Source organism: Ranitomeya variabilis, chromosome 2 (genome assembly GCF_051348905.1).
Source record: "Ranitomeya variabilis isolate aRanVar5 chromosome 2, aRanVar5.hap1, whole genome shotgun sequence".
Lineage (NCBI taxonomy): Eukaryota > Metazoa > Chordata > Amphibia > Anura > Dendrobatidae > Ranitomeya > Ranitomeya variabilis.
The window spans coordinates 757,104,148-757,129,336 of record NC_135233.1 but is presented as its reverse complement, the minus strand read 5'-3'; positions in this window follow the sequence as shown (position 1 = coordinate 757,129,336).

Genomic DNA, 25,189 nt, shown 5'->3' with positions numbered 1-25,189 from the left:
CCCATGGATCCCAGGCCCGCAGTGTGATTAAATCAGAAGACACTGCGAGGCGGGATCTCGGCCAGCGCGGCCGCACAGGCGCAGCCAGCCTGACACCAAATGATGTCAGAAGACGGGCAGCGCTAAGTGTGAGTGGCCAAGGGATAACATAACAGCGCAGGCTCCGGGACAGAATCAAACAATGCTGAGGAGGCGGCGCACGGCGTCAAGGGGGTAGGAATGATGGCTGTGCTGCGTCACATTACAAAGAAAAGTCCCACCTCCGGGATGGTTAAACATTGTGAGGAGACGCATTTCATAAGTGTTAGGTTCAGCGTGTGCAAGGAGCACAAAGAAAATAGGCACCTTTTCCTTGTGCAGCATTACTGCTGCACAAGATGGCTCTTTCAGTAACAAACGCCTGGGGGGGAAGGTTCCCTTAAATTTCAGTTGTGCTAGCGTGGCTGTCGCATGACACGTTGCCGGATACACAGCAGGGGAGCAGCTGACGTTACTGAACCCCAATAACACGGCAGCAAGTGTTAACTGTGCATCCAGCACTTCCAGGCACCAACTAGCGGTGTTAGATCCCAGGGACAGCAGGAGGAGCAGATTGGAGGTATTGCCGCACACACAGCTGGGGAACAGCTGACGTTACTGAACCCCAATAACAGAGGAGCGACTGTTGACTGTGTGGACAGCACTTCCAGGCATCAACTGGCGGTGTTAGAGCCCAGGGACAGCAGGAGGAGCAGATTGGAGGTACTGCCGCACACACAGCTGGGGAACAGCTGACGTTACTGAACCCCAATAACAGAGGAGCGACTGTTGACTGTGCGGACAGCACTTCCAGGCACCAACTGGCGGTGTTAGAGCCCAGGGACAGCAGGAGGAGCAGATTGGAGGTATTGCCGCACACACAGCTGGGGAACAGCTGACGTTACTGAACCCCAATAACAGAGGAGCGACTGTTGACTGTGCGGACAGCACTTACAGGCACCAACTGGCAGTGTTAGAGCCCAGGGACATCATGAGGAGCAGATTGGAGGTATTGCTGCACACACAGCTGGGGAACAGCTGATGTTACTGAACCCCAATAACAGAGGAGCGACTGTTGACTGTGCGGACAGCACTTCCAGGCACCAACTGGTGGTGTTAGAGCCCAGGGACAGCAGGAGGAGCAGATTGGAGGTATTGCCGCACACACAGCTGGGGAACAGCTGACGTTACTGAACCCCAATAACAGAGGAGCGACTGTTGACTGTGCGGACAGCACTTCCAGGCACCAACTGGTGGTGTTAGAGCCCAGGGACAGCAGGAGGAGCAGATTGGAGGTATTGCCGCACACACAGCTGGGGAACAGCTGACGTTACTGAACCCCAATAACAGAGGAGCGACTGTTGACTGTGCAGCCAGCACTTCCGAGCGCCAACTGGCGGTGTTAGAGCCCAGGGTCAGCAGGAGGAGCAGAGGAGGAGAGTGTAGGCTGAAGCCTGCACTGGCGGCAGCTTTGTGTCTGCGTGGCGTTTGCAGGACACGTTGCCGGCTACATAGCAGGGGAACAGCTGGTGTTGATGAACCCCTCTGACACATTGACGGGTGTTTTTCTCTGTGCAGCTAGCACTTCCAGGCACCAACTGGCGGTGTTAGAGCCCAGGGTCTGCAGGAGGAGCAGAGTGTAGGCCGAAGCCTGCACTGGAGCAAGTTGAAAGTGCACCTTTAACCCCCACTCCAGGCGTTTGTTGCTGAAAGAGCCATCTTGTACAGCACTAATGCTGCAAAAGGAAAAGGTGACTCTTTTAATTATGCTCCTTTCAAAGGCTGAACTAGACACTTATGAAATGTGTCCCCTCACACCGATAAACCGTCCCGGAGGTGGGACTTTCCTTCATAATGTGACGCAGCACAGCCGTCATTCCTATCCCCTTGGCGCTGTGCGCTGCCTCCTCAGCGTTGTTTGATTCTGTCCTGGAGCCTGCGCTGTTATGTTATCCCTTGGCCAGGCGCACTTAGCGCTGCCCATCTTCTGACATCATTTGTTGTCAGGCTGGCTGTGCCTGTGCGGCCGCGCTGGCCGAGATCCCGCCTCGCAGTGTCGTCTAATGTAATCCCACTGTGGGCCTGGGATCCGTGGCCATGCGCAGTGCATATCCTCGCCTCTCACTCCCCTCCCTCTGGCTTCTTCAGACTGTGTGGAGTCACGGCCGTGGCATGCTATTAGGGATCAGCTGATGGCGCACAGTCTGAAGAAGGCGGAGGGAGATGAGTGACAGCCTGAGGTGAAGATATGCACTGCGCATGCCCATGGATCCCAGGCCCGCAGTGTGATTAAATCAGAAGACACTGCGAGGCGGGATCTCGGCCAGCGCGGCCGCACAGGCGCAGCCAGCCTGACACCAAATGATGTCAGAAGACGGGCAGCGCTAAGTGTGAGTGGCCAAGGGATAACATAACAGCGCAGGCTCCGGGACAGAATCAAACAATGCTGAGGAGGCGGCGCACGGCGTCAAGGGGGTAGGAATGATGGCTGTGCTGCGTCACATTACAAAGAAAAGTCCCACCTCCGGGATGGTTAAACATTGTGAGGAGACGCATTTCATAAGTGTTAGGTTCAGCGTGTGCAAGGAGCACAAAGAAAATAGGCACCTTTTCCTTGTGCAGCATTACTGCTGCACAAGATGGCTCTTTCAGTAACAAACGCCTGGGGGGGAAGGTTCCCTTAAATTTCAGTTGTGCTAGCGTGGCTGTCGCATGACATGTTGCCGGATACACAGCAGGGGAGCAGCTGACGTTACTGAACCCCAATAACACGGCAGCAAGTGTTAACTGTGCATCCAGCACTTCCAGGCACCAACTAGCGGTGTTAGATCCCAGGGACAGCAGGAGGAGCAGATTGGAGGTATTGCCGCACACACAGCTGGGGAACAGCTGACGTTACTGAACCCCAATAACAGAGGAGCGACTGTTGACTGTGTGGACAGCACTTCCAGGCATCAACTGGCGGTGTTAGAGCCCAGGGACAGCAGGAGGAGCAGATTGGAGGTACTGCCGCACACACAGCTGGGGAACAGCTGACGTTACTGAACCCCAATAACAGAGGAGCGACTGTTGACTGTGCGGACAGCACTTCCAGGCACCAACTGGCGGTGTTAGAGCCCAGGGACAGCAGGAGGAGCAGATTGGAGGTATTGCCGCACACACAGCTGGGGAACAGCTGACGTTACTGAACCCCAATAACAGAGGAGCGACTGTTGACTGTGCGGACAGCACTTACAGGCACCAACTGGCAGTGTTAGAGCCCAGGGACATCAGGAGGAGCAGATTGGAGGTATTGCTGCACACACAGCTGGGGAACAGCTGATGTTACTGAACCCCAATAACAGAGGAGCGACTGTTGACTGTGCGGACAGCACTTCCAGGCACCAACTAGTGTTGTTAGAGCCCAGGGACAGCAGGAGGAGCAGAGGTACACCTTTTAGGCCGAAGTCTGATTGGAGTAAGTCGAAAGGGAACCTTTAACCCCCCCAATGCGTTAGTAGCTGAAAGAGCCAGCTTGTGCAGCACAAAGGAGGCAAAAGGAAAAGGTGGCTCTTTTCATTATGCTCCTTGCAAACACAGAACTAAACACTTATAAAATGTGTCCCCTGATACCGTGAGACCGTCCCGGAGGTGGGACTTTCCTTCGTAATGGGACGCAGCACAGCCGTCATTCCTACCCCCTTGGTGCCATGCGCCGCCTCCTCAGCGTTGTTTGATTCTGTCCCGGAGCCTGCGCTGTTATGTTATCCCTTGGCCAGGCGCATTTAGCGCTGCCCGTCTTCTGACATCATTTGGTGTCAGGCTGGCTGCGCCTGTGCAGCCGCGCTGGCCGAGATCCCGCCTCGCAGTGTCGTCTAATGTAATCCCACTGTGGGCCTGGGATCCGTGGCCATGTGCAGTGCTTATCCTTGCCTCTCACTCCCCTCCCTCCGGCTTCTTCAGACTGCGCGGCGTCATGGCCGTGGCATGCTATTAGGGATCAGCTGACGGCGCACAGTCTGAAGAAGGAGGAGGGAGATGAGTGACAGCCTGAGGTGTCAGATTACGAAGGAAAGTCCCACCTCCGGGACGGTTTAACGGTATCAGTGGACACATTTTGTAAGTGTTAAGTTCTACGTGTGCAAGGAGCTAAACAAAAATAGCTACCTTTTCCTTGTGCAGCATTACTGCTGTACAAGGTGGCTCTTTCAGTAACAAAAGCCTGGGGGGGACAGGTTCCCTTAAATTTCAGTTGTTGTGTCAGCGTGGCGGTCGCAGGACACATTGCCGGCTACACAGCTGGGGATCAGCTGACGTTACTGACACCCAATAACACTGGGTCTTATGTTTTGACAGTGCAGATGGCACTTCTGAGCCTCAACTGGCGGTGTTGGAGCCCAGGAATTACAGTTCAGGTGGTAGAATGATGAACACAACAGGAGACCTGGATACTGTAGACAGTCACCCAATTATTTAATCAGGAAGAGGAGTGGCAAATTCCTGCGAGATCCAGGCCTGGTTCATTTTCAGGAAAGTAAGCCGGTCAACGTTATCGGAGGATATTCGCATGCGACGGTCTGTTAGTACACCACCTGCAGCACTAAAGATGCGTTCCGATAATACACTAGACGCAGGGCAAGCCAGCACCTCCAATGCATACTGGTTTAGCTCTGGCCATGTATCCAGCTTAGAGACCCAAAACTTGAAAGGGGAAGAGCCGTCTGGGAGTACAGTAAGAGGGCAAGACATGTAGTCTGTCACCATCTGACGGAACCGTTGCCTCCTGCTGAATGGAGCCACCTGTGATGGTGTAGACATTTGGGGCGGGCACACAAAACTGTGCCACAGTTGGGCCATACTGGTCTTGCCTTGGGCAGAGGCACTGCTTCTGCTCCCTCTTTGTGCAGAGCCTCCTCCGCTGCCTGGACGCACTGAGCTGCTTTGTAAAGCACTAGCAGCACTTCGCTCAGTTGGACTGGAGAAGATGATGGAATTCACCAGTGTGTCTTGGTATTCCCACATTTTACGCTCCCGGTTCAATGGTGTGATGAGGCTTTGTACGTTGTCCCGGTAGCGAGGATCGAGGAGGGTGTACACCCAATAATCAGCCATGTTGAGAATGTGGGTGATGCGCCGGTCGTTTCTCAGGCACTGCAGCATGTAATCAACCATGTGCTGCAGACTGCCAACTGGCCAAGAAACGCTGTCCCCTGCTTGAGGCGTGAGCTCTGCCCGCTCTTCATCACCCCACCCTCACTGTACACACTGACTACTGGACAATTGTGTAACTCCCTCCTCTGGATGGATGTCTTCCTCCTCCATTGACTCCTCCTCATCCTCCTCACAAAGTGTCCCCTGCCTACGCGTTTGTGAGGAACCACGTGGCGCTGACTGTCCAGAAGCTGATAGAAATGGTGAGTCCTCATCCTCCACCTCTTCCACAACATCATCCCTTAGTGCTTGCAGTGTTTGTTGAAGCACGCTGATAAGGGGGACAGTCATGCTGACTAGTGTATCATCTGCACTCGCCATCCGCGTGGAATAATCGAAGGGACGCAACACCTGGCAGACGTCCTTCATAGTGGCCTACTCTATGGTTGTGAAGTCTGAACGGCACGGAGTGCAACTTCTTTGCACCTGATGCAGCTGGTACTCCATTACTGCTTTCTGCTGCTCACACAACTGCTCCAACATATGTAACGTGGAATTCCACCTGGTAGGTAGGTCACATATAAGGCGATGTTCCGGAAGGCGGAATCGGCGCTGCAGAGCTGCAATGCGCGATCTTGCCGTGCTGGAACGCCACAAGTGAGCACACTCTAGGTGGACCTTGTGCAGCAGTGCATCAAAAACTCTGCACGACCAAGTTGAGCACATGTGCCAGACATGGGATGTGAGTGAGGTTGCCGAGGCCCAGAGCTGCCACCAGATTTTGGCCATTGTCACACACTACCATGCCTGGCTGGAGATTCGCTGGCACAAACCACACATCGCTCTCCTGCTTGATGGCATTCCAGAGCTCCTGCGCTGTGTGGCTTCGATTCCCCAAAGAAATTAATTTCAAGACGGGTCCATGTGGAGGTGGACTGTGACGGCTCCTGCAGCGATGTTTCTGAGGAACTTGTGTATGAGGAGGAGTCAATGCGTACAGACTGGATTCCAGCAATCCTTGGAGTGGGCAGGACATGTCCTGTGCCACTCGCACGATCTGTACCCGGCTCAACAACATTAACCCAATGGGCAGTGAGGGAAAGGTATCGCCCCTGTCCATGGTGACTGGTCCACGCATCGGTGGTGAGGTGGACCTTGCTACTGACGGCGTTCAGTAGCGCGTGTTTTATGTGTCCCTCCACGTGCTTGTGCAGGGCAGGAACGGCTTGCCTGCTGAAATAAAAGCGGCTGGGCACATTGTACTGTGGGACTGCCAATGCCATCAAGTAACGGAAGCTGTCAGTCTCCACCAGCCTGAATGACAGCATTTCCAGTGACAGAAGTTTGGCAATGCCTGCATTCAGAGCCTGTGCTCGTGGGTGGTTTGACGAGAATGGCCGCCTTTTCTCCCATGCCTGTACTACCGATGGCTGAAGACTGGGCTGGGAGTGTGAGGATGACTGGGAACGTGGTGCTGCGGGTGGGATTACAGTGGGTCTCTGGGCAACAGTGCCAGAGGTTCTTCCATGGCGATCCTGGGAGGAAGCCGAACCAGCTGTGTGTGAGCTGGAGGAAGAAGCAACAAGAGCTGAAGAGGTGGTAGCTGCCGCTGTTGGTTGGCCTAGCTCTTCAGTGTGTTTTTGTAACTCCGCCATGTGCCTGGTCCGCACATGTTTCCACATATTTGAGGTATTGAGGCTGGTGACATTTCTCCCTCTTTTGATTTTCTGATGACACACCTTGCATTTGACAAAGCAAATGTCATCTGCAACTGTGTCAAAAAAGGCCCAGGCACTGCAAGTCTTGGGAGCTCCCTTTTTGGCTGTTGGAAGAGGCATGCTCCTAACGGGTGCCGAAGTGGAGGCTACAGGAACCGCAGTCTTCCCCCTCCCTCTCCCTCTTTGGCCCGTTCGGGGAATCTTTTCCTCAGAGCTGCTCCCACCACCTTCCTGTCCCTCACGACATGATGGGTCAAGGACCTCATCATCTACACTACCCTCTGCCACCAACTGCTCCTCCTGGGTAGTCTCTGCAGCACAGCATGCACCAGAAAGTGGCACCTGAGTGTCGTCAGCGGATGCGTACTGCGGTGTGGTGACCGGAGGCACTTGCCCACCCGCCTCTTCAGACTCAGAGAGAAAAAGCTGTTGGGCATCACTGCACACTGCCTCTTCTTCCATTTCTCCAATGCTGCTTGGCTGGCCCTCTGTTTCCAAGCCAAGAGATTCAGAGAACAGAAGTAGAGACGGCTCCTGTCCTGGGCAATTTGGCAGGTGGTGAAGAGACAGATGGTTGCTCTCCAGTGCTCTGTGCCTGAGAGGATGTGGCACTAATTGAAGTCGATGGGTTAGCTACCATCCATCCGACAACGGCTTCAATTTGGTCTTCACGCAGCAGCGGTGTACGGCGCTCTCCGACAAAGCTGCGCATGAAGGACTGTTCCCTGCTGAAACTGGGTGATGATGAGTCACCGGTGCCCGCAGCAGGCACAGAATCCCCACGTCCTCTCCCTGCTCCGCGCCCACGCCCACGTGCCTTACTCTCTGCCTTCTTCATCTTGGTTGACTGATAAAGATAAGCAGAAAAGTACTAACGGCTTAGTGTGCTTATTCCTGAACAGCTCCTAACAGGTATAAGAAACACTAATTTTCTAAAGTGTGGACTAGACTTTAATATGACCTAATGTGGCCTACACAACTGTAAAGTGGTGTGTTTGGTGAACTTTATTATTTATTTATTTTTGGGGGGCTGAACTGACTACAGGGCGAGCTGCACTCACACGGAGACCGTGCAGACAGCCGTAAACGGCGCTGCAAGGCCCAAAAAACCTCCTCTACATTATCCTATGTAGTGTTTTTCCACAATTTAGCTGGATACGGGTGGAAATCCACTAACAGGAATTATTTGAAAAAATGTGCAGCGGGCTGCACTATTTGCAAAAAAGGACAATGTATTTTACGGTATGAGGCAGTGACGCACCCTGAGCTGGATACAACCGGCTGTTACTGCACACAGACTACAGGGCGAGCTGCACTCACACAGAACGTGCAGACAGCCGTAAACGGCGCTGCAAGGCCCAAAAAACCTCCTCTACGTTATCCTATGTAGTGTTTTTCCACAATTTAGCTGGATACGGGTGGAAAGCCACTAATAGGAAGTATTTGAAAAAATGTGCAGCGGGCTGCACTATTTGCAAAAAAGGACAATGGAATGGATAGAACAGTATGAGACAGTGAACCACCCTGAGCTGAATACAACCGGCTATGGCTGCACACAGACTAGAGAGTGGGCTGCACTCACACACACACACACACACACACAGAGACCTTGCAGATCACTCTGAAAACAGCGCTGCAAGGCAAAAGCAAGGTGAACACACAGCGGTTGCTAAATTAGCCTGGGAAAAGCACAAAGAAGCAAATCGCTATCTCAACTGGCCCTCAGTCAGAACACAGCGTCCTATGCCTAACTGAATTCACAGCAGAGTGAGCCAGAAATGGCGGCAGCATTTTTTATAGTGCATCATTTCAGCAGCCAATCACAGCCTTGCCAGTAGTTACATGCCCACCATGCTGAACAGGATGTGCCCACACTTGTAATCATTCCTCATTGGCTGAATTCGTGCTGTTTGAATTCTGGGAACTTCCGATTCCGGTATCCGATATGCGGTAAGTATCGGATCTCGGTATCGGAATTCCGATACCGCAAGTATCGGCCGATACCCGATACTTGCGGTATACTTGTGAAAGACTGGCGGAAAGCATGCCAACACGCATGAAAGCTTTGATTACAAATCATGGTTGTTCCACAAAATATTGATTTCTGAACTTTTCCTGAATTAAAACATGAGTATTGTTGTTTCTAAATGATTATGAACTTGTTTTCTTTGCATTATTCGAGGTCTAAAAGCACTGTTTTTTTTTTTTTTTTTTTTTTGACCATTTCTCCTTTTCAGAAAAAATACAAAATGTATTTCTTGGAAATACAAGAAGTTTATAGAATAGATGAACAATTTACATATCCGTCAAATATATATCTATAAAGGGAAAAATCAGACAAACTAAACATTTTGCAGTGGTCTCTTAATTTTTGCCAGAGCTATATATCAATAATGCATGCAACCAATGGCAATAGTGCAATAGTGCACATAAGTTTAAGAGGCTGGTGACCAATCAGAAAATAAATAGTACATACACCACCGGACTCATAAGACACAGAGGGTTAATCAAGCTTACCCACAGAAGATGCTAGTGTCCACACGTCTCCCTGCTGACCCCTTTAAGGAGACGTGTTGTCACTACCATCTTCTATGAGTAAGCTGGCTTACCCTCTGTGGCTTATGAGTCCGGTGGTGTATGTACTATTTGTTTTCTGACTGGTCACCAGTAGTGGTGAGCATTCCGATACCGCAAGTATCGGGTATCGGCCGATACTTGCGGTATCAGAATTCCGATACCGAGTTCCGATACTTTTGTGATATCGGCAATCGGTATCGGAACCATATTCATGTGTAAAATAAAGAATTAAAATAAAAAATATGGATATACTCACCTCTCCGGCGGCCCCTGGACCTTACCGCTGTAACCGGCAGCCTCCGTTCCTAAGAATGAGCACGTGAAGGGCCTTCAATGACGTCGCGGCTTCTGATTGGTCGCGTGAGCGCTCATGTGACCGCTCACGCGACCAATCATAAGCCGCGATGTCATCGCAGGTCCTTCACGCGCTCATTCTTAGGAACGGAGGCTCCCGATTACGGCAGTAAGGTCCAGGGGCCGCCGGAGAGGTGAGTATATCCATATTTTTTATTTTAATTCTTTATTTTACACATGAATATGGATCCCAGGGCCTGAAGGAGAGTTTCCTCTCCTTCAGACCCTGGGAACCATTCCGATACTTTGCGTCCCATTGAAATGCATTGGTATCGGGTCTCGGTATCGGCGAGATCCGATATTTTGCCGGTATCGGCCGATACTATCCGATACCGATACCAATGCATATCAGAAGGTATCGCTCAACACTAGTCACCAGCCTCTTATACTTATGTGCACTATTGCACTATTGCCATTGGTTGCATGCATTTTTGGTATATGATCCCACTCACCCTTGGTTACTTGTGTGCCCACTTTCTCCCTGCTGTACCAGAATGTCTCCTCATCTTTTTCCCCTCTCTGTGTTATAATGTATGATGCATTTGTTATTTTTATGTGATATTTGTCCAATAAAAACTATTTTGTTTTTATACTTTTGGTGGTGTTTTCATACTCCGTTCCCTGTCCATTCTTTGTAGATTGGAAAATGTGCAATATTGGCAGTATATTAAATACTTATTTTTCCCACTGTATCACATGGTATAGCATAGTCTATCAGGAAGAACTATCATGATTTGTATAAATGCTGAGATATAGTAAAAGCCAACCCTCGATCCAACTGCTATGTCCAGCTATCGCCCAATTTCGCTGCTCCCATTCACTTCCAAACTCCTGGAGCAGCACGTCCATGCTGAACTTTTCTCCCACCACTCATCTAACTTGCTCTTTGACAATCTTCAATCTGGTTTTTGCTCCCATTACTCAACTGAGACAGCCCTGACCAAAATCACTACGACCTACTTACAGCCAAAGCTAATGGACAATACTCTGTACTCCTCCTTCTAGACCTGTCCTCTGCTTTCGACACAGTTGACCACTGCCTCCTACTACAGATCCTCTCCTCCTTTGGCATTAAAGACCTCTCCCTATCCTGGATCTCCTCGTACCTTTCCAACCGCACATTCAGCGTATCCCACTCCCACACTACCTCCTCATCCCACCCTCTCTCTGTTGGAGTCCCCCAAGGCTCTGTTCTAGGACCCCTTCTCTTCTCAATCTATACACTTGGCCTGGGACAACTCATAAAGTCTCATGGTTTCAAGTACCACCTTTATGCTGATGTCACTCAGATCTACCTTTCTGGCCCTGATGTCACCGATTTGCTGTCCAGAATCCCGGAGTGTCTATCAGCCATATCCTCCTTCTCCTCTCGCTTCCTCAAACTCAATGTGGACAAATCTGAACTCATCATCTTTCCTCCATCCCATAGATCTTCCTTACCCGATCTATCTATCGCAATTAACGACATCACGCTTTTCCCCGTAGCGGAAGTCCATTGCCTCGGAGTAATCTTTGACTCTGCCCTGTCCTTCAAACCACACATCCAAGCTCTCTCCACCTCATGTCGTCTCCAGCTCACAAATATCTCCAGAATCCGTCCTTTCCTCAACCATCAATCTACTGAAAACCCACCTCTTCAAAGAAGCTTACAGCCTGTAATGACCACACGGCCACCTCAACACCATCGGAGCTACTGCAACCGTCGACCTACTGTCTCCTTCTCCATAATCCTGTAGAATGTAAGCCTGCAAGGGCAGGGTCCTCTTCCCTCTGTATCAGTCTGTCATTGTTAGTTTTGTTTACTGTAAGTGATATTTGTATTTTGATGTAACCCCTTCTCATGTACAGCACCATGGAATTAATGGTGCTATATAAATAAATAATAATAATAATAATAATAAAATGCTTGTGCATGCCCTCATCATCTCCTGCCTTGACTACTGCAACATCCTTTTCTGTGGCCTTAATACCTCTCCAGTCCATCCTTAACTCTGGTGCCACACTAATTCATCTCTCTCCTCGCTACTCCTCCACTTCCCCCATCTGCAAATCTCTTCACTGGCTCCCATTCCCTCAGCGTATCCAGTTCAAGTTACTAATATTGATCTACAAAGCCATCCATAACCTGTCTCCTCCATATATCTCTGAACTAATCTCCCGATATCTTCCCTCACGTAATCTCCGGTCCTCCCAAGATCCCAAGACCTTCTTCTCTCCTCCACACTTATTGTCTCCTCATCCAACTGCCTCCAAGACTTCTCCCGAATATCCCCTATCCTCTGGAATTCTTTGCCCCAACACGTCCGACTATTAACCACATTCAGATCCTTCAGACGGAACCTGAAAACCCACCTCTTCGGGAAAGCCTACAGCCTGCACTGACCCTGTTGCCTCCTCATCACTACCGGAGGTACTGCCTCACCAACACCGGAGCTCCTGCAACCCTCAACCTAATGTCTCCTTCGCCATAATCCTGTAGAATGTAAGCCTGCAAGGTCAGGGTCCTCGCCCCTCTGTATCAGTCTGTCATTGTTAGTTTACTGTAAGTGATATCTGTAATTTGTATGTAACCCCTTCTCATGTACAGTACCATGGATTCAATGGTGCTATATAAATAAATAATAATAATATAGTAAGCAGCAGTCATTTTGGTGTGATTTGGAGTAGTGAGAGCTCACAGTTCATCAATAGAGACAGTGAGAGAAAGCCATAAAACATTGGCCAAATATTTCAGTTAGTATGTATTGTATAACTGCAGCACTGAAGAAAATGAGTGTAATAGTCTGTGAATAACACAGAGATTCAATTGACAGGAGAAGAGTGGCATAGGAAAATTGCAAGAAGCATCAGTGCCAGACTCAGTGTGATTGATCAGTGATGTTCTGTGTAGTGATGAGTGAATACATTCGGCACTATTTGTTACTCGCACGAACAGTACACTAATCGGGCTATTCATTATTTGGTGAGGAATTTGCTATTCAACTCGGAGCATTCGAGTGACTCGCTCAGCATGTTTGGTGCTTTATTTGCAGCTAATGAACATGCTGGGCTTGCTTTCTAATCACAGTAATGCCGGCGCCATCTTTGGTGTGACATTACTGTGATTGACTGGCCTTACAGCATCATAGGGGATATTTAATGTCTGCCGGCAACATCTTGCGCACATTGTAGCCGGAAACAGCATAGTGACACTGTAGTGTGAGCATAGGGAGAGTGAAAGTAGTGTATAGGGAGAGTTTCTGAATCCAAAAAGCTCTTTTAAGAGCTACTGAGGATGAAGATCAGTTCTTTGTTAGGTGGAGATAGCATCAGGAGAGATGTAAGACAAGGGAGAGTGAAAGGCAAGCACCTGGGTGTTATCATTGCAAGTAGAGTTGAGTGAATTTGATTGGGTCCCTTCTTATTTGGCAAGCTATACTGTAGTGCTTGCCGAATAAGTGGCAGAGGGAACCAGGATACATGGAGTGCACCGGATGATCAGCTGTCTGGTGCCACAGCTGCATGTGTCGTGGCTGTGTAACTGTCACAGCACATGCATAGAGAGCCTGTGTGTTGGGCGCTCCATGCATGCGCTGTGACAGTGACACAGCCGTAACACATGCAGCTGCATTGCCGGACAGCTGATCAGCCAATCTCTGCTAGTTTGCATTGTGTTGTATAGTTTAGGAACAGACTATTGGATTAGGGAGAGATAGGCAGGGTTTTATCCGCTGTTAGGGCTAGCGGAAAGCACCGAGTAAACATAGATGTTTATTATTGGTGCGTTCGCAGCCCGGGGACCACCGTGCAGGAGGAACCTGCTGCTAGTTAATGGTGGCACTATTTGGCGGTATAAGCTAGCTCTGTTACTTCACAGAGTCACCGTGAAAGGAAAGCACTGCGCCCTGTTAGAATCAAAGGAGCACAAGCTAACTGCCGAGCTGATAGCAGTTAGTGGTCATGCAAACACATAATCTCCTCACCAGAGGTGCCGGTATTCTAGGGGCTTATTTCAGCCAGGTCCATGAATACATACACACATAACCACACTGGCGCAAAGCACATAATTTAGATTGATACTAGCACATGGCCGTGTGGTCATGCAAACCTTTTATAGGTGCAGCAACTACAGGACCTTCCCAGAAGGACTAATGGGAGGCTGCCACAGAACTTGAGCAACTTCAGGACCTTCCTAGAGGACCAATGGGAATTGCTGCAGTACCTGAGCATATGACCCTTGATCTCCAATGAGAGTTCTTACCCTGGGCATGCTCATAAGGGGAAAAGTAGAACTTATTCCCAAAGACGCCTGCTCGCCGCTGACCAGTACTGGCTACAATGGCAGAATCTGGAAAGGCAGCAGTAACCCTTTGCACAGTGTCAGACTGAGCAAGACGCTGGGATCGACGCCTCCGCTGAGCAGGCTCCATTGCAGCAGGAGAAGAATGGGAGACCGCAGCAGAGATGGCTTGAGATTCCCCCTGTGCAGAAGCGGGAACTCGACCCCTAACATCTGCTACTACAATATACAAAGCAGCTCTTTTTAGAGTCAAGTAATATTAGTTAGTACCAGGATTTTCCTAAAACAATTTTTTGGAGCTACATATTATTCCTATGTACCAACATATATATATATATATTTTCCAGCTAAATGATATTCATCAGTGCCAGCATATAGTAAAATCCTTTTTAAAAGCTAATTGCTAAATAATATTCCTCGCCTATTGATGAAATAGCTAATATTAATCTAGCAGTTGTGCAACTGACGCAAAACCTGCTGAGCTATGGAAAGTCACTATTTACCAGTAATTTCCCTGGGTCTGCTGTTGACATGTCTCGTACAGGCGATATAAAAAATAAAAAAATTCTATTGGTTAAATAAATAGCTTACTTTCATCTAACAGTTGTGCGACTGGCACAAACCCTGCAGAGATACGCAAACGTCACCATTTACCAGTGCCGATAATTTTCCTTAGTCTGCTGTTGCCGTGTGCATAATTAAAAAAACAAATTTTCTATTGGTTAAATAAATAGTGTATCTTTATCTAGCAGTTGTGTGACTGGCGCAAATCTTGCATAGATAAGCAAACGTTAAAATTTACCAGTGGCAATAATTTTAAATGTTGCAATTGTGAATCAGGTGAAAACATGAAAGGAAAAAATAGGAGAGGCCATATAAAAAGCCTTTAACCCCCTCCCCGACATGCATCTTACTAGTTCTGGTCCGTGAAGAGCAGTACTAGTAAGGCGCATTGATCACGTGGCTGTATGTGACAGCTGACACCCCACAGCAATGCGCACAATTGGTGCTAGCATGAATCATGGATATTTAACCCCTCTGATGCCACTGTCAGCAGTGACAGCGACATAGAGGGGCATCACGCGGGGAGGGGGTTCCCTACACGCTTCCATCAGGACAACACAATGCGATCGCATTGTCCTGATGGTCTCCATTGAAACCACCAGTTGCAAGATGACCGCGGCATCCTTACGGGTCCTGCAGGGAAGGGGGCTTGTGAGCGCTTGCTCTAAATGTGTGGCATGCCTCCTTCCCTGCCTGACAGATCCTTTTCTGATACTCTGCAGTGCAGAGTCTCAGATCAGTGATCTGAGGTAATAAAGTAATGTTCCATCCTGGGACAATGTAAAAAAGTAAAGAAAGAAATATTACAAAGTGTAAAAATATTTTTTTCCAAAAATGACAAACTACAGAAAAAAAATAAATATTTTTCCAATAAATACATTTATTTATGTAAATAATAGTACACATATTTGGTACGGCTGCTTCTGTAATGACCCACTCTGTAAAATTGTCCTACTAGTTAACCCCATCAGTGAACACCGTAAAAAATAAATAAAAAATGAGGCAAAAAACAATGCTTTATCATCATGCTGTCAATCAAAAAGTGCAAAACAACACAATCAAAATGACGGATGTAAATAATAGTACTGCTGAAAATGTCATCTTCTCCTGCAAAAAACAAGCTGCCATACAGCTCCATCAACAGAAAAATAAAAAAGTTAAAGCTCTCAGAATAAAGCAATGCAAACATAATTCATTTTTTCTATAAAATATTTTTTATTATGTAAAAGCGCTAAAACATAAAAACAATAAAATTAAGGCATCGCTGTAATCGTGCTGACCCAAAGAATAAAGCGGTTTTACCAATTTTACCACACGTGGAACAGTATAATAAACAAAAAAAGAAAAAGCATTTCCTGAATTGCTGGTTTTTGTTCATTCTCTCTCCCAAAAAGTAGAACAGAAAGCGATCAAAAAATGTCATGTGCCCAAAAATGGTACCAATAAAAACGTCAGCTCGTCCCTCAAAAAAAACAAGCCATCACATGACTCTGTTGGCTGAAATATGAAAAAATTAAAGATCTTAAAATATAGTGATGCAAAACTAGTGTTCACAATAAAATGTGTCTTTTAGTGTGTGACAGCAGCCAAACATAAACACCCGATATAAATCTGGCATCGCTGTAATCGCACCTACCCAAAGAATAAAGTCACCTAATCACTTATACTGCACAAGCAATGGCATAAAAAATGAACATAACTAATTCTTCACATGCTGTTGACTTTTTCATTCTGCCTCCCAAAGATCGCAGTAAGGCTCGGTGCATATTTATCCTGCGCTATGCGCTGAGCGCTTGCACTGGATTTTCCATGTAAATATCTGAAATACGTGATTCAGACAGAACCCAGACAGAAAACTTTCTATGATGAGGCAGATGGTGGCACTGTGGACTCCATAGGACCTGTGATCCGGCGGTGTCTGTCTTTTTAGGATTGCACAAAAGTGCCGTCGGACACAGTTTTGTGCACTTCTGAAAAGGACACCGCTGAACAGAGGCCAGACTGAGTCCAGAGTAAATCTGCTGCCCCATTATAGTGAATGGATCCATCGGGGGCTTCGTCTGTCATGTCACTCAGAGATTTAGATGGAAACCCCAAGGAAAGTGCTCAGTGTAGAGCGCCGGATAAATGTGATCCCAAACATTATGTAAAATGTTCCCAATAAAACTTCAACTCAATCCACAAAAATGCAAGTCCCCATTCAGATCTGTCATCTGTTAATGGCAATATAGGGGGCTTGCATATTACTGGTAGCACAAAGGCTCTGGAAAAGCTAATTGGCTCCTAGCTGCACAAAAGAAATTCAGCAAATTCTATGCTCCCAAATCCAAATGAGCTCCCTTCTGAGCCCCAGTGTGCTTAAACAACATTTAGTGCCCACATGTTTGGCATTTCTGTAGTGATGAGGGCCTGCCTAATTAGCAGGTACGTGTCTCCAGAAGCATGAGCTGGGCATAATGTACTTGTGACTGTGTAACAATTATGTGGGTACTATGTAATCTGATTGCATGGGATAAAACCAATCTGAGACCAAAGCTTGGGAAAACAAGTGTATTAATAAAGTAGAAGTGCAAGCTAAAAGAAACAGAGATCTTCCTGCAACTGTAATGAAGTGAACAGCTCAATTAAGTAACGTTCAGCAAACTGAATAGCGGGCACGACCGCAAATACGAACCAGTCCAGCAAAAATATGACGCAGGAGTGCACACGGCACTTAACCCCCTTACCCCCCCCCCCCCTTGCACGTTAATGACCGGGCCAATTTTTACAATTCTGACCACTGTCCCTTTATGAGGTTATAACTGTGGAATGCTTCAACGGATCCTGATGATTCTGACATTGTTTTCTCTTGACATATTGTACTTCATGATAGTGGTAAAATTTCTTTGATATTATCTGCATTTATTTGTGAAAAAAAAACAGAAATTTGGCAAAAATTTTGAAAATTTTGCAATTCTCTAACTTTGAATTTTTATGCCCTTAAATCACAGAAATATATCATGCAAAATAACATTTCCAACATGTCTACTTTACATCAGCACAATTTTGAAACCAATTTATTTTTTGTTAGGGAGTTATAATGGTTAAAAGTTGATCAGCAATTTCTCATTTTTACAACACCATTTGTTTTAGGGACCACATCACCTTTGAAGTCACTTTGAGGATTCTATATGATAGAAAATACCCAAGTGTGACACCATTATAAAAACTGCACCCCTCAAGGTGCTGAAAACCACATTCAAGAAGTGTTGTTAACCCTTCAGGTGTTTCACAGGAATTTTTCGAATGTCTAGCAAAAAATGAATATTTAACTTTTTTTCACAAAAAATTTACTTCAGCTCCAATTTGTTTTATTTTACCAAGGGTAACAGGAGAAATTGGACCCCAAAACTTGTTGTACAATTTGTCCTGAGTACGCTGATACCCCACATGTGGGGGTAAACTACTGTTTGAGCGCATGGCAGAGCTCGGAAGGCAAGGAGTGACTTTTCAATGCAAATTTGGCTGTAATTGAGATCAGATGCCATGTCGCATTTGGAGAGCCCCTGATGTGCCTAAACAGAGGAAACCCCCCAATTCAAATTGAAACCCTAACCCAAACACACCCCTAACCCTAACCACACCCCTAACCTGAACACGCCCCTAACCCTAATCCAAACCACACCCCTAAACCCAACACACCCCTAACCCTAATCCCAACCCTGACCACACCCCTAACTCCAACACACCCCTAACCCTAATCCCTACCATAACCCTAACCACACCCCTAACCCTGACACACCCCTAACCCTAATTCCAACCGTAAGTGTAATCCAAACCCTAACCCTAAGTTTAGCCCCATCCCCAAACCTAACTTTAGCCCCAACCCTAACCCTAACCCTAACCCCAACCCTAACTTTAGACCCAACCCTAACCCTAACTTTAGCCCCAACCCTAACCCTAACTTTAGCCCCAACCCTAACTTTAGCCCCAACCCTAACTCTAACCCTAACTTTAGCCCCAACCCTAACCCTAACCCAAACTTTAGCCCCAACCCTAACCCTGACCCTAATGTGAAAATGGAAATAAATACATTTTTTTATTTTATTATTTTTCCCTAACTAAGGGGATGATAATGGGGGCTTGATTTACTATGTATAGCATTATTTTTAGCGGATTTTTATGATTGGCAGCAGTCACACTCTAAAAGCTATAATTTTTCCATATTTTGGTCCACAGAGTCATGTGAGGTCTTGTTTTTTGCAGGACGAGTTGACGTTTTTATTGGTACAATATTCAGGCACATGACAGTTTTTGATCGCTTTTTATTGCAATTTTTGTGAGGCAGAATGACCAAAAACCAGCAATTCATGAATTTCTTTGGGGGGGAGGGGGCGCTTATACCGTTCCACATTTGGTAAAATTAATGAAACAGTTTTATTCTTTGGGTCAGTGTGATTACAGCGATACCTCACTTATATAATTTTTTTTTGTTTTGGTGGTTTTATACGATAAAATCTATGTTATATAAAAAAATAATTATTTTTGCATCGCTTTATTCTGAGGACTATAACTTTTTTATTTTTTCACTGATGATGCTGCATGGCAGCTCATTTTTTGCGGGACAAGATGACGTTTTCAGCGTTACCATTTTTTTTAATATCCATCTTTTGATCGCGTGTTATTCCACATTTTTTCAGCGGTATGATAATAAAGCATTTTTTACCTCGTTTTTTTTTTACAGTGTTCACTAAAGGGGTTAACTAGGGGGACAGTTTTACAGGTCGGGTCGTTATGGACACGGCAATACTAAATATGTGTACTTTTCTGGGTTTTTTATCATTTAGATAAAGAAATGTATTTATTGGAACAATATATTTTTTTCTTTATTTAGGTTTTTTTTTTTTACACATGTAATTTTTTTTTTTACTTTGTCCCAGGGTGGGACATCACTGTATAGTGTCAGATCGCTGATCTGACACTTTGCAATGCACTGTGTCAGATCAGCGATCTGACAGGCACTCCAGAAGGCTTGCTGGTGCCTGCTCTGAGCAGGTGCTTGCAAGCCACCTCCCTGCAGAACCCGGAAGGAGCCCCGTGGCCATTTTGGATCCGGGGCCTGCAGGGAGGAGGACAGAGGAGACCCTTGGAGCAACATGATCACATTGCATTGCTCCAAAGGTCTCAGGGAAGCATGCAGGGAGTCCCCTCCCTGCGCGATGCTTCCCTATGCTGCCGGAATGCTGCAATTACGTTTGATCGCAGTTTTACGGGGGTTATGTGCCTGGAGTGGTCCGTGACTGCTCCTGGCACATAGTGCTAAATGTCAGCTGTGATAGTCAGCTGATATCCAGCCCTGATCGTCCACACTCCCCCCGTGAGCGTGGCTGATCGTGATGACGTACTATCCCATTCGTGGTCATACGGGACCATACCACCCTGACCGGATAATACATCAGATGTCAGAAAGGGGTTAAAGGTGGAAGTCCTGCAATAATATTGGTGAGGAAGCAGACCGTACTGAAAGTGGGAAGTCCAGCAATAATTAGATCACAAGTGTGCATGGCACTTATATGAGGAAGTCCAGGAGTACACAGGTGGAGCGTTAACCAGAGAAGGTCTCTAAAATTACCTTTTAGGGCTGAAAGGTCCCTCTCAAGTGCTGCATCACAGCCCAACAGACACAGTCCAAGAAGAGATAATGGAGTCAGAAACTTTTACTGACCACAGCAGATCCAGAGGTGAGTATCTCCACACTAGTAGTCCGGACAATAGATAACCACGGTCTGGATCAAGGAGCACACAGAAGACAGAAGGCAGTTGAATGTGGAGAGGTAGGACACCGAGTAACGAGCAGCAGCAGTCCACCAGTAAACAGGCAGAAGCTCAGGAGCCAACAGCAACAAAATACTAATGCAAGGAGGATCTCCTGACCTGGACTTAAATAGCAGAACAGACAGGAAGTTCAGGGGCAGAGCAAAGTACCCAACTCCATCTTGGACAAGAATGAAACAGGCTCCAAGGAACATCCGGAATTCTTACAGACTGCAACGTACTGATCACTACAGCGTACTGGTCACTACAACAGCAGTTTGCAATTTTCACTCAGCAACATCCACTGCTGCCTGTTTCTGGAAAACATACATGGAGTGAAAATCGTCTCTCCATCAGTAGATAAATTTCCAAAGGGTTATAATTTCCAAATTGTGGTCACTTGAGGGGGGAGTCTGCTTTTCTAGCACTTAGGGGCTCTTTAAATGGAATCCACAAACTAGTCTAGGGAAATCTGTGCTCCATGAGGCAAATAGCACTCCGTCCCTCCCGAGTCACTCAGTATGACAAAGTAGTACTGTATAGCCACATATAGGGTATTTCTACAGTCAGCAGAAATTGTGGGACAAATTCTGGTGCAATTTTTACCCATTTCCCAGTGTGAAAATGTAAAATTTGGGGCTAACGCACAATCTTGGTTGTAAAAATGTAAATTATTATTCTTTCACTGCCCAATATAAAAGTCTGTGACATACCGGTGGTGTCAATATAATCACTGCACCCATAGATAAATTCATTGAGATATTTAATTGGTAAAATGGGGTCACTTATGGGGTGATTTTTTCCCAGCTTACCTTTATAAACTTCTGTTAAGCACCTGGGGGCTAAAGGTGCTCAATACACATCTAGATAAGTTCCATAAGGGGTCTAGTTTCAAAAATGGTGTCATTTTGGGGGGTTTCCACTGTTTAGGCACATCAGGAGCTCTTCAAACGTGACATGGCATCCGCTAATTATTCTGTCAAATTTTGCATTCAAAGTCAAATGGCACTTCTTCCCTTCCAAGCCCTCCCATGGGCCCAAACAGTAGTATTCCCTCACATACGGGGTATCAGTGTAGTCAAGAGAAATTGCACAACAAATTTTATGAAGCAACTTCTCCTGTTACTCTTATGAAAATCAAAATATAGATCTAAAAAAGATTTATTTTGGAAAAATGCAATTTTTTTTATTTCCATGGCTCTACATTATAAACTTCTGTGAAGCACCTGTAGGTTCAAGGTACTCATTGCACATCTAGATAAGTTCCATAAGAGGTCTAATTTCCAAAATGGTGTCACTTGTTGGGAATTCAACTGTTTAGGCACATCAGGGGCTCTGCAAACGTGACATGGCAACTGCTAATTATTCCAGCATACAGTTACTCAAAAGTTTACATACCCAGGAAGAATTTTGCCCTGGTATGTAAACTTTTGAGCACAGCTGTATTTTACATTCAAAAAGTCAAATAGCGCTCCTTTCCATTCATGACCTCATAAAGTGACAGTGGTCAGAATTGTAAAAATTGACTCGGTCAGGAAGGTGAAAACAGGCTTTGGGGTGAAGGCGTTAAAAAAGGTTCAAATAGAATAACAAATTGGGTGCCAACAAAAAAAGACACAAAACACAAAACTATACAAAAATCAGGCATAAAGATAATGATGAATCGGGGCCCTAGTACCCTAGAAAACAATCATATAGCACAATAGTTTTTACAAAAATAATCTGAAATCAGTGTCAATCAGACACTGTGTGCTGCTTGTTAGAAGCGACTGTTCTAAGTTTTAGCATTTCTTGTGCAATATCCATCTGTAAAATGGGGAATAAAAATATTTTTTTCCGAAAAATGCCGAAATTAATTGTAACTGTCTATAGTGTATGTGGTTAACAATTTATTTTTTGCACATTTGTTTTACAAGTCAAATATTACATCTGTACATGCAACACCAATACAGAGCCCTGTGCATGTGCCTACTTTTTGGACTTGTAACTACCTAGCATATCATATTTTGTCACTTTTGAGAAGGGGGTTGAATTTTGTTAAGTATAAATAAATAAACTTCCATAAGACATTTCACTGTACATGTCTGTTTCTGCACGTTCGTTTTACCAGTCCAATTTAGCTATCATATAGACCACACTTATACAGAAAATAAACACAGCCTGCTAAAACATTTTTCTTGCTGTAATACTTAGCATTTCTTACTATGACCTCTTAGATAAGGCTTGAAAAGACTATGAAAATTTAATTATAGTGTTGTTCAAAATGTGTGGTAAATGAAAAGGTGTCAACAACAATGAACGGAATATAGTAAAAGATAAAAAAACATAATATGGCTAAGAAGGTGGGAGCCACGAGCAGCAGCATTACCACATCCTCCAGCACTAGTACCAACTGTCTAGAGCCAATGGGTCTTGTTGAGCACAGCATGAGCCAGCCACACTGATGAGGATTATTGTCAGTACCCAGCATTTGAGAAAAGCAGGAACATTAATTCTTTTCACAGTCGCTGAAGCTGTAATCGGGGGCATGGACAGGATCGGAGCTTTGCAGGATCAATTTTTCTAATAAATTGGTGAATGAGGAACAGAGTTTTGTTTCTATTTCTGTATTTTTATGCTTTTCAGGTATCCATTCCTGGATTACATCGGATTCAGTACATTAAAGTACATTACAGCAGACCAGCATGGGATTTTTTCAATAAATTGGTGAATGAAAGATAATGTGGGTGAGTCTTTATTCAAATAAATTATTTTTTGGGGGTTTGTGTTTTTATTTTGTACTATCGGGTTACTAGTGGGGGTGTCTCATAGACACATATCCATTACTAACCCCAGGGCTTCATGGCAGCTTTAATTTTTGACAAATCACAGCTGTCAACAACCACAACTACCTTTATTCCGATTGTCACTGGACCAGGGCAATCGGGAAGATCCAGGCATAGAGCCAGAATTGGTGCATCTTATGTGATGTGCCACTTCTAGAGTGGCAGCAGCCTTGTATTTTTAGGCTGGGAAGGGCCCAATAACCAGGAGTAGGGTTGAGTGACTTTCATTTTTTTAAGATCGAGTCGGGTTTTGTGAAACCCGACTTTGTCCAGAGTCGAGTCGAGTGCAGTCGGCCGATTATCACTAAAAGTCGGGGATCGACCGAAACACGAAACCCAATGCAAGTCAATGGGGAAGCATAGTCGGCAGTGAGTGGAGGCCAGGAAAACACCTACAGTGCCCATTTTAATGCCAAAAACATCCATTCTTGTTTCTGAAGCTTGTCAATCTTAATTAACTTTATAATAATAGTTGGGCATAGGAAATTGGGGGTCATTTGGCAAAAGTTGTGGGGGGAGTAGGGCTGGCTCAAGTTTTTCGTGGGCCCAGGAAACGCGGACTACGTCACGGCGGTGGAGCAGGGAGAGGTAAGTGTTATGGTTTCCAATGGCAAGGAAACATCAGAAGCATAGAATAAACGGACAAGCTCTCGGGTGATGGAAACTAGAGCTGACCGCGATGCTAAACCTACACACCACACTAGAAGTAGCCAGGGGGCATTCCTGCGTTGTCTCTAGATGCCGCGCGCCAGCCGGAGAACTAACTACCCCTGGTAGAAGAAAACACAGTCCTGGCTTGCCTCCAGAGAATGTCCCCACAGGAGATAGCAGCCCCCCACATATAATAACGGTGAGAGCAGATGAAAAGACACACGTAGTATGAAAGCAGATTTAGCACAGAGAGGCCCGCTAACTAAATAGCAGAAAGATACAACAGAGGACTTCAACTTTATGACACACGCCAACAGCAGACTCAGGGAAATTACTGATAAATAGAGACGTTTTCATATCTCAGCAAGCTTTGTGCCAGTCACAAAACTGATAGATAAATATATGCTCTTTATTTATCCAATAGCAGAGTTATTAATATTTTATATTGCCCTTATGAGACACACCAACAGCAGACTCACAGACTCAAAGAAATTACTTTTAAATAGTGACATTTGCGTATCTCAGCAGGTTTTGCGCCAGTCGCACAACTGCTAGATAAATATACATCATAGGTAATAGGCAAGGAATATTATTTTACTCTAAAAAACGATGTTTAGTATATGCTGGCACTGAGGAATATTATTTAGCTGTAGAAATATAGCAGTTTAATATATGGTGGAGCCGTCAGGGCTTAAACATCCCCTATGGCGCTGTAAGGCCAGCTGTTGTGAATTTGGATTCTGGGCTCCCCCGGTGGCTACTGGTGGAATTGAACTTGTGACATCATCTTCCCTGTTCACCTGTTCTGATTAGATCTGGGTGTCGCTATATAACCTGGCTTCTTTGTTAGATGCTTGCCGGTCAACAATGTTATCAGAAGCCTCTCTGTGCTTGTTCCTGCTCCCAGACATCTACTAGATAAGTTGGACATTCGTCCATGTTTTGTTTTTGTATTTTGGTTCCAGTTCACAGCTGCAGTTTCGTTACTGTGTCTGGAAAGCTCTTGTTGATCAGGAATTGCCACTCTGGTATTATGAGTTAATGCCAGAGTCCTAAAGTAATTTCTGGATGTGTTTTGTTAGGGTTTTCTACTGACCATGAAAGTATGCTTTCTGTCTTCTGCTATCTAGAAAGCGGACCTCAAATTTGCTAAAACTATTTTCCTGCTGCGTTTGTTGTTTCATCTCATATCACCGCCAATATATGTGGGGGGCCTCTGTCTCCTTTTTGGGCATTTCTCTAGAGGTGAGTCAGGTCTTATATTTCCCTCTGCTAGCATT